Source organism: Rattus norvegicus, chromosome 7, assembly GCF_021556685.1.
Source record: "Rattus norvegicus strain SHRSP/BbbUtx chromosome 7, alternate assembly SHRSP_T2T, whole genome shotgun sequence".
Classification (NCBI taxonomy): Eukaryota; Metazoa; Chordata; class Mammalia; order Rodentia; family Muridae; genus Rattus; species Rattus norvegicus.
Genome location: NC_141540.1, coordinates 77,511,613 through 77,529,721, shown reverse-complemented (window position 1 = coordinate 77,529,721; position 18,109 = coordinate 77,511,613). Strand labels below are relative to the sequence as shown.

General features: G+C 46.1%; 1 long non-coding RNA gene across 6 annotated transcripts; it reads right to left on the bottom strand.

Moving 5' to 3' along the window:
• Positions 1–4,534: 4,534 nt before the first annotated feature.
• Positions 4,535–17,713, bottom strand: LOC148004755 (uncharacterized). 6 transcript variants are annotated; one of them, XR_015625450.1, is made up of 5 exons: positions 17,580–17,713; positions 9,233–9,362; positions 7,417–7,979; positions 5,705–5,864; positions 4,535–5,512 (listed from the first exon to the last, which is right to left on the bottom strand). It is a non-coding gene; the product is annotated as an uncharacterized LOC148004755 (long non-coding RNA). The 6 variants fall into 6 exon arrangements; XR_015625449.1 differs by lacking the exon at positions 17,580–17,713 and adding an exon at positions 11,112–11,229; XR_015625447.1 differs by lacking the exon at positions 17,580–17,713 and adding an exon at positions 11,156–11,225.
• Positions 17,714–18,109: the final 396 nt, after the last annotated feature.

Here is an 18,109-nt window from a genome sequence, read left to right as displayed (position 1 = left end):
CTGTAGAAAAGTCTTTTTTAGATAAAATAAATATACCAAAACATTTAACCTCACTTTTGAACCTTTCAACAAAATAGCCTCAAAAGTTAGCAAAATCAGACGCACAGCTGTTAATACAGCTAAATGTGACGTGACACTCTTGAGAAGACTCTGCCCACTCTTCGTTTCTAAGTCAGCCCCCTGAGCCCCACACCATTGCTCACCCATGCTTCAGTTGAGCCATTTCCTTAATGAAACTCACGCTTGGTTCACGTTGATCCATCCGAATATTCTTGCTGGAGCCTAAGAATCCAGACTTAGTTGGCAAGATGAGTTGATGAAGCCGTTTGTCCTCCGGACAGCCTGAGCTCAATCCCCCACGGAGACCAGGAAAGAGAGCTGACTCTAAACAGTTGTCCTGCACTAGGGCTGGATGTGGCTGTCACGCATCTTTAATCCCAGCACTTGGAAGGCACATGCAGGGAGATCTCTGTGAGTTCAAGTCTAGCCTAGTGTATACAGCAAGCCTCAATCCAGCCACCTTACATAGTGAAACATTAAAAGAATCTCAGATTCTTTCTCTCTGTCGCTGTCGCTGTCGCTGTCTCTGTGTCTCTGCCTCTCTCTCTCTCTCTCTCTCTCTCTCTCTCTCTCTCTCTCTCACACACACACACACACACACACACACACACACACACACACACACACTTTCCAACCTAAGCCACTGGAAACACTGAGGTGTCCCTTCAGTTACACTCTAGCACCAGAAGAAGATGAGCGCCGTGGGCAGATAACACTGGTAGGAAAGACTATGACTCTGGAAGCAGGGACTTAGGATTTGAGGTCAACCCTGGCTACTCTTTTGAGGCTCCCACAAACTTGAACACACTCTCTCTTCCCTCCCTCCCTCCCTCCCTCCCTCCGTCCCTCCCTCCCTCCCTTCCTTCCTTCCTCCCTCCCTCCCTCCCTTCCTCTCTCCTTCTTTCTTTCTCTCTTTCTTTGTCTGTTTGTCTGTCTGTCTGTCTGTCCTTTTCTTCTTTCTTTTTTGGTTTTGGGTTTTCACCTGAAAGCTCCTATGTCCCATAAAACTTTTGTTTAAATAAATGTGTTATACTTTCTTCCTGTTAGTTTGTCTTTGTCAAGTTTTATTTCCAACCCCAGGCCAGACTCCTAGAGAGCACAGGAAAGTTCGTGTTCTTCATAGAACCTTACTGCAACAGGGTCTCATCTGTCAAGGATCTCCAACTCAATATGTAGCTGAGGCTGGCCTTGAGCCCAAGCGTTGGAATTCGGTATGCCCCACTGTACCAAGCTGTTCTCATTACTTTACTATTAGTATCACTGAAAAATCTTAAAGCTGGAAAATCCAGCCATCCACATACTGTTGGGACTCAAGATAATGTGGCTCTGCCACTTAGCACAATCTCCCCCCTCCCCTTTCTTTTTATTTTAAAGACAACGTCTCGCTATGTAGCCCAGGCTGGACTATAGTGCTCAATCCTCCTGCCTCTGCTAAATTGCTGGTATTACCCCTGCAAATGAGCAATTCCTTGTCTCATCCTCTTAGACTGTAAACCGACTTTGTTATATTTTACATTGTTCCTATTCAGGAGTGGACTTAATAACAGAACTGTAGGAAAAAGTTTCCATCTGTTTTCGGATTCCTTCTGCAAACTAACCATCTGATTTGATGGGAAGCAGCCATTGGAAGAGCATGGAGGTTACTTCTGTATGAATAGAAGGAACAGTGAGATCAGCTAGCTCTGTCTGCTTAGCAGCATTGGAAGCACACAGGGCTCCCAATGCTATAAGCAAATGTTTCCAACTCTCCATCACTCAGCCAGTGGGAAGACGTACAATGTTTGTTTTTAGGTTGGCTATTGCTTTAGGCAGAGATTTGCTGTACTCCCCTTGGCTGTCCTCAAACTCATGGCACTCCTCCTGCCTCAGCGTCCCAAGTGCTGGTTGACAGGAATGAGCTATCACACCCATATTTTTGTTTTGTGTTGTTTTTGTCTCAAACAAGGAAAAATGTGACCCTGGCCTTCAAGAAGTCACAATGGGAACTGGAGAGATGGCTCAGCTCAGTGGTTAAGTGTGTTTACTGCTCTCACAAAGACTCAGGCTTGGTTCCCAGCACACACACCGAGGCTTACATCTGACTATAGCTCTGTTTTGGGGGGATCTGACACTTTCTCCTGGCATCTGCAAGCACTGGCCATGTAAGATGTACACATACATACCTTCAGGGAAACACTCATACACATAAAAACTTTTAAATGTAAAACTAAGTTGTAATGCCAGGCATGGTGGCACATGCTTTTAATCCACACTAGGGAGGCAGAGGTGGGTGGATCTCAGTGAGTTCGAGGTCTATAAAGTGAGTCCAGGACAGCCAGAGATATTACACAGAGAAACCCTGTCTTGAAAAACCAGAAGGACAAGGATAAAAATGTTGCGGTATGAGATCAGTCGTAAGAAGGGCTATAGAGGAGGGTTGTGGAGGAAGAGCAAGGTCAGGCATTGGGCAGGAGTTGAAGAGATCAGTCCACAGCAAGTCCAGAGAGCTGAGCAGCCTCAGCTTGGCCCGGGGTCCTCCCTTCTCCTTTCAAATCTAGCAGAGCTTCAGGGCACCAATCCTTTCCAGGCCACTCTCCTGGAGGCTCCTAATAGATGCCTATCTGTATATCCACAGCCTTCAGCTCCTAATCCGTGACTAGGCTGAGTGGCCTCCGGCAAGCTGTTGTCTGGGTGTCTCAGGAAGCTGAGGCAGGGCTACAAAGAGTGCTTTCATTGGCTCTGCCTTTTACTTTATTTTATTATTATTATTATTATTCAGTGACTTATTTGATCTTTTAAAAGATGGTCTCTTGTAGCCCAGGCTGATGTCAAACCCATTGTACAGCCAAGGATGACCTCGAACTCCTGATCCTCCTGCCTCAGTTGCTCCTGTCTCCCCTCACAGTTGTGTACCACTATACCTGGCTGGGATTCTCCCTACAAGCAACTCTAATGTACTTTACAGATGTGAATTCTCTACTCTTGAGGAAAGCACGGTGGTTGTGGTCAGGAAATGGAAGTCTAAGAAGGAGCTAGTAAGACAGTGCCAGTTGCTCTGAATGAGCCGAATTTTGTAAGACCTAAGAAATACCGGCTAGATTTGAAATGACTTCCACATGTGCTCGTGCAGTGGCATCTTCTCCTAAGAAGGTGGGAGAGCGGCAGACGAATTAGATGCTTGAGGTCCAAGATTTCTGTTGTTGTAAAATTACATTAAATGGTTTTCTTTTACCCCCACCAGGTCCTGCGCTGCAGTGCCCCAAGATATCTGGTAGATATCTTGCCAGAAACACACATCCCAACTCCGTGGTGGCCCAGTGTCCCTAGCTGCCGCACACTCTCTTAAACTTAAATCACTGCATGAAGGAACATACAACACAATGACCTCTGATCCAATTGATAAGATATAATTGCCCACCTAAACATGCAAAGCCCGGTACCATCCATCCCTTAAGAACATTCATAACAACCTGTAAATGTACGGAGTGGAATCTTAAATGTCAGCCTCCATGTTCTCTCTGCAGCTACTCTGCCTTCTCCAATCTCCTCCTCTTCCCTTAAACTTTTCTCCCACCCATCCTTCCTTCCCATCCAATGACAGGCCCCGTTCTACCTTGTACCTGCCTCACCTGTATGACAATCCTACGCAATTGCAAAGAGAGATGCAAGAAATCAGAGGCCCCAGCTTTAAATGGATTCCTAGGCAAACTTTGGAACGATTTCACCGACAGCATCTTACGTACTTAAAAAATGTAAGTTCCACAACTGAGGGTGAAACTCGGTGATGTGTCATTTATTAGCCTGAGTGACTTCTGGGTCTGGTCCTTAGCTCAGAAGCAAACGAAGTATCAAAACCAAAGAAGAACATTAGGAGAAGAGGAGGAAGAATGGATGGGCAGCCCAGAGTCACCACAAATAAATCCATATTTAAGTCACATCAACTTATTGAAATTACTTGTTATAAATTATTAACAAAAACTCAGGAGATATGGTTCAATTTATAATCTCAGGACTTGAGAGGCAGAGGCAGGAGGATCTGGAGGGCTAATGCTGAGGACAACCTGGGCTTCTTGACATGACCATGTCCCAATTAATAAATAAATAAAGTCACAATTAAAAATTATATATAAACTCATGGCATACTAGCCTATGTCTATAATCCCAACATTTGGGAAGTAGATGCAGGGGGATTAGGAGTTCAGGGCCAGCCTGGGCTACAAAAGATCTGTCTCCAAAACAAACAAAATGTGGAACTATACACACTAACTCACCTGTTTCTTTCTGTTACAGTTGTTAGAACTATGCTAAATATTTTGTTAATTACTAGTTGATTTGATCTTATTCCAATAATAACAACATAACACATGAATAACAATAAAAACAGTAACCTATTAACTGAAACTAAGGAAACTAAGATTCCTCAGGTAGGCAGTCCAAGGCCAGATACTTAGTATTTTTTGTTTTTGTTTTTGTTTTTGTTTTTGTTTTTTGTTTTGAGACAAGGCCTTGCTATGTAGCCCTATTCTGGTAGTTGCTACATAGTTCAGACTGGCTCAGATTTAGAGCAATTCTCCTGTTTCAGTTTCTCAAGCAATAGGATTATCAGTGCGAGTGATACCTGGTCGAAGCTAGTATTTGAAAAGTAGGGTTGAACTGGGGTCTACTGTGAGGACAAATCTGATCTAAGAACTGGACTGTATTCCACAGGGGCAGGAGACTTGAATAAAATGCCACACCCCAAGAGTGCCCCTCTATGACTTCATGCCAGCAAGGAGGAACTCACTAAGGACCAGCATGGCTCTAGAAAGTTGGTCCAGGGAGGAACATTTTTATGAGCCCGGGATAACGACTCAGGCTTATCACATTTACAGATGACAGAAGGCTATGTGGGAAAGGCAGTTTATATAGTGAATGGGAGAATCATGACTCAGAAAGGTCTTGGCAGATGGGAATAACAGACCAGAGCCAACAAGATACAATTTAATAAGGACCATGATAAAAAAAATCCCACACTGCAGCAGTAAATACATGTAGGGATGCCATGTTGTATACTCTGGTTCTCGGGCTTCCAAGAGGATCTCTTGTCGCTGCCTCCTGTCTCCCACTCAGGAGTGCTGGAATTACAGATTCTTGGCACCATAACTCACCTTATATTGGTTCCAGGGATCAAACTCGATCATCGGGCTTGTGCTTGCTACTTTGCCTCACCCGGCCTTTCCCTGGCCCCTTCTTGTCATCTTGTCATTAAGACAGTGTCCACAGAGTTTCAGCAAAAGACCAGGACGTGTTACCCCTGAAATAGTCCTTCAGTTGTTGAATGAAAGGTTGACAGGTTGCAGCTGTCCACTTACACCGTCAGAAATATAAAGTGACCCGGCACATGTGTCACGGTGATGCTTAGTGATGCTTGGTCAACAAAGTCCCACTGACTAGGAGAGGTGCCCTTTCTTCAGAAATGTAAAAAGCCAAGTGTCTGGAAAGGAATAAAGCAGCGTTTAAACTGTACTTGCAGACTGTACCCCTTCCAAATCCCGGGATCCATCCTGCCTGATCATAGGGGGCACTCATGACCTACTGACACAGTCCTGTCTCCTCAGGGTAACTTAGTGTTAAGCTGAGAGAAGAATCCAGATCCTTCCAGGCAGGACGTGAGTCAATCACCCACCTGTGGAGTGACTTGGACTTCCTGGCAGCTCCTGCTTCACCACCTCCCTTCTGGGTTCTTTACCTCTGGAATGAGAATCAGCACACGCCCAGCAATCATTCCCGAAACTGTACTCACAGAGTTGGGGATTTCCAAACAGCAGCCATGTTTTTCTTGTTACCTGTAGGAAATGCAGTGGCTAAGAACTGAAGCAGGTTTGAGTTCTGTCCTGACAGATGTGTGTGTGTGTGCTCGTGAGCGTGCCTGTGTATTTTATATGGTGCTAGGGATTGAACACAAGACCTTGTACATGCAAGGCATGTGCTCTGCCATAGGCCCACAATGAAAGACACCATCTAAGCAGGCCTTGATAAGCTTCAATGACCCCATCAGTACGACAGCCATCATGACAGTTATTAGCTACATAAGATAAAGTATGTAAACTGTTGAGTATCTCACTGGGCACATCCACGTGAACAATATACAATGTACAATTACTGCTATGCTTTATCTCTGTGCCTGTTCGGTATAGTTTGGAAGATGATCTATGATCACCGTGCTTTTATTTCAAATGAGTGAGTTTATTAAGTATACAGCAAGCCAAGGGTAGAAAAGTAAGTAGGAGTAGGTAGGCGGAAACAGCCGTAGATACCAGGGTTTAATCACAAACACCCTGCAGAATCAACCGAGGAAGCCCAAGTAAGGGAGTCAGCTGGGGTCAGCTGACCTGCTGAGTCCCGTGGAGAGTGGATCAGCTGGGGTCAGCTGACCTGCGGAGTCCCATAGAGAGTGGATCAGCTGAGGTCAGCTGACCTGCGGAGTCCCATAAAGAGTGGATCAGCTGAGGTCAGCTGACCTGCGGAGTCCCGTGGAGAGTGGAGCATCCCCATGTGAAAGGGCAACTAGTAAAGATAGATGACGTCATCAGTGCCTAGTAGAGACTGACTGGAGAAGCTGAGATGGTCAGCTGGAGCCCACGTCTGAGAATGTTCCCCAGGCTGAGCGTCCTCTCCACGGATGAGCTTCCGTGGCTATAATGCCCAGATTCCCTCTCCACTGCAGGTACCTTTGTATCATGAGACAAGCACTAGCCACCTCTATTGGGAAGTGTCACCAGGCATTTGGTGCCATTTCCTGTAGGCTGCTCTGGTATCCTTCTCCCTGCCTCTTATAGGAGGATAAGAAGTCTTAGGAGATGTTTTGAGGCAAACAGGCTTGGACCTGAAATGGGAGAAAACAGTCCCCCTTCCAGAGCCAGCTCCTTAGTGAGCTCAAGCAACGCGCGCCACAATAGACTGCCTGTTGCATTCAACCCATGACTTGCCCATGTGGTACTAAAGGAGACTTTTATATCTATTGAGTTATTCTATGACAAATAAGTGGGTGTTTTAATACATTTGGAGTCAAATGCAATAAAGAAAATTAGTTTACTATGAATGCTTTGCTGTTTTAGAGCCTTGTCCTTTTGTCTGGAGAGCTTGCCTATCTCATACCCAGATGCAAGACCCTTTTTTTTAAGTGTCTTTTCTTTCCTCGTTGGTTAAACCCTAATTTTTTTTACATATTTATTTTAACTATGCATTTGTTCTTATTGTAATATTTTCTCCTTAGGGATTTGGAACCCAGTTCTTTTGGCCATGGCTGCTCTTCAGTGCTTTGGAGCCAGGTAGAAATGAACAATGGGCTGGCGGGACCCCTTCCCCAGGTTCACATAAAGAGGGTTGTGGCATTACCTTGGATAATACAGCAGCCCTCGGGAGAAGAAGGTCGTCATGGTGTCTGGGTTTACACAGCCTTATTTGAAGTTATAAGGCCTGGAATTTGGAAGACGTCCCAATCACAAATAAAAGTGGACCAAAGACACAAAGAAAAGTTAAAACAGTAAGGTGCACTCTTCATAGAATATGCCTCAGGATTCAGGCCGGGAAGATGGGACAGTGTCTTTGACCAGTAACAATCTTTTTGTTTTTGTTTGTTTTTGAAGAGGCAGATCTGGGTATCCATTTAAGGGGCAGGGGAGGGTTGAGAGACTGCCTGGTGGGCACAAGTCCTCATCGGAAGTTCCCTTGTGGTCCCTTCTGAAAATAAAACGTATGTTCTCGATGGATTTGTTCCTCTGGTAACCGCCTTGCTCTTCATGGAGAGCTGGCCTGGAGAGTGTCTCTTCTTAACCCATTACACTTTCAAACTTGCTTTGGTTATGTCTTCTGGTTCTGGTGTTTCCGACTGTAAATGGCCCCTGATTAACTCTTTGTTTTCATCTCTAAAGTCAGCTGAGACTCCTTAATGTCAGCTCCTACAGTTGGAGGAGAGGTTTTTCATCAGCCATGCCATCTGCAGGGAAGGGTCAGGTCTTCCCGACCTTGTGACTTCCTTTGGAATGTCCCTCTCCCTTCTCCCTACAGGATGCATACTGGACAGAGCCATCTCCATAGACTCCATGGCCACTCTGGTCAGGGGCTATGAGATGACCCAGAAGGGTGCCATCATCCCCTGGGTTGTGGTTGATGTTGGAGGTCAAGGGCTGTCTCCCTTGTTCCTTCCTCCCCTCCTTCCTATGTTGGCCTCAGGCTTGGGCTGTGGAATGCTCTAATTGATGGCCTTACCAATCTTATAATTTTAACTTCTGTGTAATATTTAAAGAAACCATTTAGAGAAGATATTTAGAAAAATCCAACAGTTTTAAACAAACCCTGGTTTTGCTAAGGTCTAAACCAGTGGTTAAAGCCTAACAAAGATAGGAAAAGCACAATTATCTTGATTAGACATGCAGGTTTTTAAAAATTATTTATGTACTTTTATTTTGTGCACATTGGTGTCACACTAAAAGATGGCATCTGATCCCATTACAGATGGTTGTGAGCCACCAAGTGGTTACTGGGAATTAAACTTAGGACTTCTAGAAGAACAGTCAGTGCTCTTAACCACTGAGCCATCTCTCTAGCCCGTTTTTTTCCTATACATTTCCTATCCTTGTTAATGATTTTAGTACTTTGTAAGCAAAAGATATAACCCCACACTTATCTACTTCCTGTAGCTTCTCCATGAGAAGCTAGCTCATCCATGGAGAGGAGGCTCAGTCAGCAACTGCAGTAGCTGCCGCCTCAGCTTCCCCAGTCAGCCTCTGTTTGATGGCTCGCGAGGTTGCTGCCTTTCTGCCATTCATGATCAGAAGCCGGGCCAGACTTGGCTGGCTGCTCCTTTCGGTTCCCTCAGTCAGTTCCGAGATTTGATGATGTTTCGCTCTCAGCCGCTCCTCTCCATCTGCTACTCATTATTTCCCCCTTTAATTTGGTTTCTGTGATCTTAGTAACTCACTCACTCGAACTAAAAACATGATTATCCTAGCCCATTCTCAGACAGAAGACAACTATGTGGGAGCATTCATTTATTGAATTTCACATTGATCCACAGTTGAAAGTGAAGTAATAATAACGGCTGGAGAAAATACGGGCTGTTACCTTTGAAATACCAACACGGAGAAGGCAGACACCAGCTGGTTAGGTGCTAACTACGCTGAGAACCTGATCCTGAATCTCCAGCCCTCACCTTAGAAGGTAGGTGTGCTGGAGCACTTCAATCCCCGGCCTGGGAGGTGACGCAGGAAGCTCCCGGGCGCTCACTAGCCACACAGCTAGTCCCTCAAGTCAGTCAGTGAGCTCCTATTACAGCGAGAGACCTAGACTCAAAAAGAAAATAATGATGATGATAATAATAATGGTAGTAATACAGCGGAGAACAGCTGGGGGAGACAGCGCATGCTCGCCAGCCTCTGTTCTCCGCACACGTGATCAGGGTTCGTTGTGGAAGCTCCGGCCGGCGGCAGACAGGGATGATTAGTTCTGGCCTTGTGACTTGAAAACGCTTGAGTTTCACAAGGCCTGAGGAGTGTGCATACATCTCCTGAGTGTGGAGCTGCAGGCTGTGTGGAGAGGCGTGTGATGGAGAGGCCCGTCCAGGCCTCACATGCAGATCTCTGAGTGCAGAGCAAGAGTTGTAGAGTTGGGGTTGGAAGGATGGCTTTAGTGGGGTGCAGGGCTCTGATGCCAAGCGCGCAGGAAGGAACTCTGGGCAGGAATTACAGCCCTTCAGAAAGTTACGTACTGCCCTCAAAGCTCACTCTCCTTATTTGCAAAAATGTAAAAATGATTTTAACAGGATCGTGCAAAATTAAATCTGAGAGCTGGTGCCAAAATCAGAAACGAAAGTTTAACTCACAAAAATGTTTGTTCCCCTCACAGTGACAGTTAGGTTATTTACACTTAAAAAGTAAGATTTATTGTGTTTCGGTAGGGGGTTCCACAGGTGGGTAGAGATGAGAGGACAACCTGAAGGGATCCAGTTTTTCCTTCTATCTATAAGCCTGGGAATCAAAATCAGATCATCGGGTTTGGCGGCATGTCCCTTCCCTGCTGAGTCACCTTGCTGGCCTACTGTGTTATTTCGATGGAGCTCTGTAAAGAAGATAGTGCCTTGACTAAGGCTCAGGTTCTGGAAAAACAAAGGGAATTCAGAAAAACAAAAGTTCTCCTGGAGACATGACCCAGTCCAGAGCTGAAGAGCACGGAGTCTAAATCCCAACTGGCTGGAGCTCAGCTGCGGAGGTGCTTTAAGAATGCACGTTGGTCCAGCTCCAAAAAAAAGAAAAGAAAAAAAAATGCACGTTGGTGTTGAGAGCAGCGGAGAGGAGAGGGAATCCGGGGTGCAGGGTGTGCCGGGATGAGCTTTTGGGAACGTGACAACTAGGTGGAAAGATGGTGACCTAAACCTGGCATGACAGCTCGCTCTGCTCGCTCTCGGGGACTGAGAACACTGCCATGGAGTGAAAGGGACACTACCAAAAATGGGCCAGCATAGTGATGGTGGCTATAGTAAAAGATGGCCACCATCAGCAAGCGCGCTCTCTCTCTCTCTCTCTCTCTCTCTCTCTCTCTCTCTCTCTCTCTCTCTCTCTCTCTCTCTCTCTCTCTCTCTCTCTCTGTCTCTTTCTCTGTCCTTCTTTGTTTCTTTTTCTCCCCGCCACCCCTTACTATGTAGCCTTTCCTGTCTCCAAACTCACTGTCTACATAGACCGGGCTGCCCTGGAACTTGAACTAGCAGAGATCCACCTGCCTCTGCCTCTGCCTCTTGGGTACGGAGATTAAAGATTTGGGATGTTAAACTGGACCTTGTAGCTTTTTTCAAAGTAGGAATAGACAGGATATTGAGATGGACTGGATGAGGATGTTAAAGGCAAGTGTGGGATTTTTGGCAAAGGCAATTTGGCGGTGAGCAGCCGCAGTTTCCTGTGTGGAAAAGCTGAAGAAGGGCAGGCTCCAGGCGTATGTTCGGGCTCAGTGTGGGGGTCTGCCATTGAGACCCGACCGATAGAAACCAAGGTAAAACCGCAAGCAGTGAAATGCATCAGCTTGGAGTTCAGCAGAGGTACCAAGGACACAGCTGTCGGTTTAGGAGTCACCACAACCAGGTTACCCTGTAGCCGGAGTCTGGATGAGTATTCTCAGAGTGAGGACTGACAGTGGAGACAGAGGACTAAGCCTGGGGCCTATTTACTGCTTAGCAGGACAATAAGTAGAAGCCTGAGGGGGCGGGACCGGAGGAGGCGGAGCTTCAGGAGGAGGTTTCTGAAGAGACAGCCCTGAGAATGGACCTGAGCCTTGCAGTGTGTTGGCAGCAGAACTGCTTTCCGTAGGGTCAGATGATGAAAGTTTTAAAGAGAGCAGCCTAAATGCAATGTGGTAGTCTGGATTGTATCACTGTATCACATGCAGAAAAACCCAAATAAAATCTGGCCTTTAGTGAGCATTCTGACTCTCATCTCTTGCTTTTGACAAGTGTACCAAAGTCTAACAGAAATTGTTAATATTAGAGGAAGTTGGATTGGGGGGGGGGTTGGGATCTTTCTGAACTGCTTCCAATTTTTCTATAAATCCAAAACCAAGGAGGGAGGGAAAGAAAGGGAGAGAGGGAGAGAGGGAGAAAGGGAGAGGGAGAGAGGGAGAGAGGGAAAGGGAGAGGGAGAGAGGGAAAGGGAGAGGGAGAGAGGGAAAGGGAGAGGGAGAGAGGGAAAGGGAGAGGGAGAGAGGGAAAGGGAGAGGGAGAGAGGGAAAGGGAGAGGGAGAGAGGGAAAGGGAGAGGGAGAGAGGTGTCTCAGTTCTTTCAGGATAAAGTCATTCGACTGTGTATGAGCTGGGTCTCTGCTGAAAGTCTACCATTAAAAGTTTCAGCTCTGGAAAAAGCTGGGTGGTGGAGGCACACACCTTTTATTCCAGCACTCAGGAGGCAGAGGCAAGGGATCTCTGTGAGTTCAAGGCCAGCCTGGATACATACAGACTAGGATAGCCAGGGGTCTGGTACACAGAGAAATTTTGTCTCGAAAAAACAAACAAGCAAGGTAATACACAGACTCCAGTGGAGGAGAAGGTAAGTCAGCAAGGAGGTTTCTTCCATGCTTTCCATTCTGGGACCCGCCCGACGTCCTCCATGACGGAAGTGTAAGTGAAATAAGCCTTTCTTCAAAGGGCTCCACCACCCTCCCAAGAAATAAAAATATTATTTTCAACTCTTGGCTTGGAAAGATGGTTCCGTGTGGGTAAAGGGGTTTGCCCTTGATGGCCTGACAGGTTGGGTGCTGGCCTCTGGGGCCCATGCAGCTTAAAGTGAGAGATGTCTCCCGAGTTGTTCTGTAACCTTCACAGCTGAGCTGTGGCATGCAGGAGCAATGGTACACACAGAAAATGAATCAACTAAATTGTCAACTCTTCCTCCTTCTATGAAGTATAATAATACATTACAGTACCGCCTCAAACCCTGCACATTCACACAATTACAAATTGTCGATTTATACTGGAAAAAAAAAAACATAAACACTTTCAGCTCTCCGGCCATGATTCCTTTCCAGTGCTTGGCAGTGTCTGCCCTGAGTTTGACAGCTCCTGATTAGTCATTTGGACTTCAATGTGGGTGAGTTGATCACTGTTTCCTAACTGCAGGAAGGTGAGGAGCCAGGAAGTCAGGCTTTGCAGACTTCACAAACTGGTTTAGCGAGGGACTTTATAGATGCTTAGCTTTTGTTCTGTTTTTCTCCAATTGGCCTTTTTCCTCCTCCTAGTCCTCTTCCCCTTCCTCCTCCTACTCCTTCTCTTCTTCCTTTTTTCCTTCTCTTCCTCATCCTCTAATGATCTTCTCAAAAATTAGCAAAATTGAGGAGTGGGAGGGGATGGGGGTTTGTAGAGAGGAAATTGGGAAGGGGGATAATATTATAATATTGAAATGTCAATAAATAAAATAACCACTAAAAAATGAAAAAAAATTAGCAAAATTGGAGAAGTACGCTCTCCTCCTTGGTCGGTCACAAGCACTTTCGGAATGTTTGTGTTTACAGCCTCTCTGCCTTTGGCACTGGTCCAGTGTTAGTCCACTGCAGAAAGCATATCAGAGCCCCCAGATGACTTCACCAACCCAAGGGGGGTTGACAGCTGTCCTGCTGCCTCTGACAACCCACATGCTGCCTTATCTCCCTGTCCCAGAACCCTGAACTTGAGTTCTCTCATGCTGTTACTTCAACTAAGAGTGTTGGCTTCCTAGGACTGAAAGAGGAACCCCTGAGATCTTACACCTCTTTTAAGTGGTAGGTCATATATGTTTATAAACACTATTGTGACTGCCCTGTGAATGAAAGCAGTGAACATATGCTGAATTAATCATATATTATGTAAAACTTTGAAATGTGTCAAAATAACAAAACCTTGACTCATCAAGAATTCAATTACGCCCCGCCCCCTTCCCCAGACATGCGAGCTGGTTGGTGTAAACCTGTGATTCCCAACTGCTTTAGACATTGAGGCAAGAAGATCCTAACTTCAATGTCAGTCTCTGCGATTTAGTGAGACACGGTTCAGGATGAAAGTAAAAGAAGAGTGAGGTCGTGGCTTAGTGATGTAAAAGAGTGAGGGCATGGTTTAGTAATATAAAAGAGTGAGGGCGTGGCTTAGTGATGTAAAAGAGTGAGGGTGTGGCTTAGTGATGTAAAAGAAGAGTGAGGCTCAATGATGGCCTGTGTAGCCCACCCAGTGGGAGTCCCCGGTTTCAATACTTCCAGTTCAGGGGGAACTCGGGGCAGGTTCATTTTTATAACATCTCACGTACAGAGAAAATATATATACTAATCATTTACTAAGTATTCAGTCTCAACTAAACTTTAAAATATAATTGAATTCATTATTTCATTATTATTTTATACATCTGAAACCCAAAGTCTATAAATTACAGGGTTTTTTTTGTTAGAAAAAGATCCAATTGTAGTGACCTTTTCACATTTCTACCTACTGATGGGTTCTCTCTGATGGCACCTACACTCTCCTCTGCTTAGGAAGTCTGTCATTGCCTTCAAGGCAAACTTATAGGAAAATGAGAAGCCGTCTTAGACCTCATTAAAAAGAAACACAAAACCTTTTAGTTTGATTAGATGTTCTGCCTGAGATCCAGGCACAAACAGGGTCATCTGAGCAGCCCTGCTTCATGTGCGATTCCAGAAGCTTCTATTTTACCTGGAATTGGTGACTCTTCCTGAGAAGGCACTTACAAGGATCTAGTCACCCCTCACAGGGCACCGATGACACTCTAAAGAAGTGATTCCATCCAGGCCTAGTTTGGTGAACCAACAAGCTTAGATAAGTTACAGAACTGGTGACCCAATGGCAGATAAATTATCACCTCAGCCTGGGTGACAATTCAACAATGTCACATCCCTGGACCCTCTGGACCAAGTGGCTGGCAGTTCCCTCTCAGAGCAACTGCTTTCAGCTTTAATAATCTTTGGGGAGGAGCCTTGCTTCCTGGACCTTATGAGTTTAACCAACTCTTGAAGTGCACGAGCCTCCCCTCTCCCTCCAGAAGAGAATGCTTCACTTCAGGAAATGGCTAAAAACCAGGTATTGACTCTATCGTGAGCAAAAGGCTGCTTTGCTCTCGGTGGCTCAGAGGCAAATGGATCTCTACATTGAAACTTCAGTTTCATGGGAATGTGACAAGGCCCTGTACTCAGAAGGGCCCCATTCTGTCACTCTCTGCTCAATGGTTTTCTAATCAAAAGGTTGAGACTCTTGTGACACTGGGCTTTGCAAAGTATACACCCAGTCCTGCCTGCTATACTGTAGAGCTTTGTGGAGTGTGGAGAGCATTACCACAAAGGAACCATGCGTGCAAAGAGCCTTCGGTAGATACCCCAGGAAGGAAGTTGGGATTGTGGGAAGGTGTGTCTCTGTATATTCAGTTGTTGATTCTGTACCGGCAGAGAGCAAAACGCTGGCAGGATCTTGGTATTGTTATTTCTGTGGCCCAACTCCAGCCATCTTTTGTAAACATTCATCCTTCCTCGATAGCCTAGAGGCAATCTAGAATTGTATCTGATTGGCTGTAGTAAAGAGCTGACAGCCAATAGCTGTGCAGGAAGTGGAGGGCGGAACCTCCTAGCTGGTGGACAGTCAGATGGACAGACTGGTAGAGCTAGTCACTTGATAGTGCCAGGATTAGTCGGGTTAAACTAGATAGCTGGCCCTAGGTAAACGGCCTAAACTTTAAACTGTATTTTTAAAAAGCCTCTTTGTCGTTATTTATACCTCCTGAGGGTCCAAGAAAGTTCCGCTATATATAGCAGGACAGGCAAGTACCTCACGGTAGAAAAAGCTTTGTATGTGTGTGTGAGCAAGGTTGCTGTACTGTTTCCAAGGGTGTCGTTCACCCTTCAGCCTCCCCGCAGTTCCTAGTGTCTACAACCTGCCTGACTGCACATGGCGGGCCAGAAAGGACAGTGTGGATAGATGGCTGGAGTCGGGTGAGCCAGATCACATAGACTGCCGATGAATTAACTGCTTATTCTAATCCGAGATAGCTGGTGGATTTTAGAGAGATGACTAGTGATGTATTTGAGCACACAGATTGTGACACTGTGTCTTCAGCCACAATGAGATGTCACTTCACTAGCTTCAGTGTCAGAATGGAAATGGGGAGACGGTTGGTGGTCCAGCACAGTGGCTGGTGACTGGTCCACAATGGCACAATGACTGGTTTGGGGTGGTAGCACAAGAAGTGAGATACAAAATGGCCAGCAGCTTGTACCTTTGTCCTACATCTTGAGTAATAACCGACTCTTAAGGCCATCCGCCACGCTAGAGCAGAGATCTGGGTGACTCACTTGCTATGACAGTACGTACTTGCATAAGAGGTCTAGGCTTATTCAGACTAGACTGCAAAGCCATACTCAAAAATGAAACAAACTTGAAATTTTTGGCTATGTTTATTTTTGGTTATCAAATGTCTTTCTCATATCAATAGGAAATGAAGTTGTTAAAAAAAAAACATGAAAAGTGCTGGACAAGAAATGCTGTATCATAATGACTGCGTTCCCATAGTGATCTCACAAGATGCAAAATAACTGGGGCCACTTTGCAGTCAGCACACGACTATGAGTTGACAATAAGCTGGCTGGTGGATGCTGCCTGTAGCTGTAAATTGCTTCTAACAGGCAAAACGTCACATGAACCAGAAGCAGAGAGCTAGAAGCAGCTACCTTCCATACACGTACAAGCACAACTGCCCAAGATTTAGAAACAAACAAAAAAACCAACTGAGCCCTTTAGAAATAAGCTGATTCCAAAATTCTCTCGGCAATGATCACAGTGGCTCTGAGCTGTCCTCACCAATTTGAAGCTGTCCACGCTCTACAAAATGCAGAGGTAACATTGGGAGTACCACAGCCCTGAATCTGAGTCCTGACCCTTAGAACTGATCTACTCTTTCCAGTACATGGTAGGCAGGAACAACACTGACTGCTTACATTGCCCAGAAGAATCTGGGCTTCTGAGCAAGACATGCCACAGGACAAAGGGAAACACGAGTCTGGAATGCTGGGAAGGAAAGCAAAGCCCATAAACCAGGATGGTGTGTCATAATTAGACTGGGGTGGGTCCACTCAAGCAGATTGGAGGAGGAGGAGGAGGTAGAGGAGGAGGAGGAGGAGGAGGCAGGGGGATAGGAGGAGGAGGCAGGAGAGGAGGAGGCAGGGGAGAAGGAGGAGGAAGAGGAGGAGAAGGGAGAAAAGGAGGAAGAGGAAGAGAAGGAGGAGGATAGAACCTCGGAGATTTGGGAAACAAGTTCTCCAGGCAGACACAAACTGACAATTTTCGCATGATAGCTTGCAGCAGGAAAGGTATCAGGGATCCTCTTTGAGTTTAGAGACTTAGGAAGACAGGGTGGTCCTGGATCTTCTACAGGCTGCCATGACCATCTTTCTGTCTGGGGCTTGGTTTGCATCATTTGTCACCTGGGACCTTCCCAGTGCTTGCTCTGTGAGTCACCTTTGCAGACTGTGATGCCACGTGGCCATGCGGCTTCGATGAAGTCCTCTGGCCTCCTGTTCCCTGACACCCCTCCCACAGCAGACACTTGGTCTTCACTAACTTCTCCTTCTGTCTGTGCTCAGCTCTTCAGTGTCTGTCTGCCCAGATCTCCTTCCTCTCACCCTCTGGGCAGCCCTGTGGGTGTCATTTCTCTGACTACCACATTGTTTCGCAAACATAGATCTTGGGCTCCCGAATCCTTCCGATCTTACCAGATCACTGACCACAAGACTGCACACTCTGCTCCCTTCCGGCCTCCTCCTCTTTTGACACATCACTGCAGAGACCAAGCTGACATCAAACTTTCGACCCTCCTGACTCTGCCTCCCAAATGTGGTGCTGAGGTTATGGGCATGTGACGCCATACCTGGTTGTACCAGGCATTTCTGGCTTACTCCTTAACCAGGACCCACTGAGCCTAGAATGAAGCCCACGGTCCTCCCCCTCTCCCCTCCCCTCTGGCATTTTGGCGGTTATCACAGTCATTGCACACTTGCCTGGAAACTCAGGACGTGTCCACCTTCCCTCACCATGAGGACAGAACAGTCATCAAACCATGGTTTTTATTTCAGTACCGGGACTAAATGCGAGAGTGGCATCTGTGGCCAAGCACTGGGTTATATTCTCAGCCCTCTTTTCACTTTCGATTTTAAGACAGAGTCTTACGCTGTTGCTCTTTCTGCCTCAGCAGACTGAGCTCAGAATCTGCGTCTCAGGGGCACCCCTTCCTCTGGCCTGTGCCCTTCCTCTGGCACATGCACTTTTACCGTAGCTCTCCTCAGTCCTGGGAGAGGCTGTTAGCTCTGTCAATGCAATGCCTTTATTTATCATTGGTATAGGATCCCACATCTTAGCTAGAGTCAGAACCTCTCAGAAAAAGACTACATTTCCTAAGGTTTCTCACTGCTGTGTAATAAATCTCTTGACCCTACAGCTGTAAAACTGCGTTCTTGCCTACATGAACCTCCAACTTCAAGCACTTTCTTCGAAAGAAATGTCATGTACTCTTACTGCTCCTTTCTGCCTT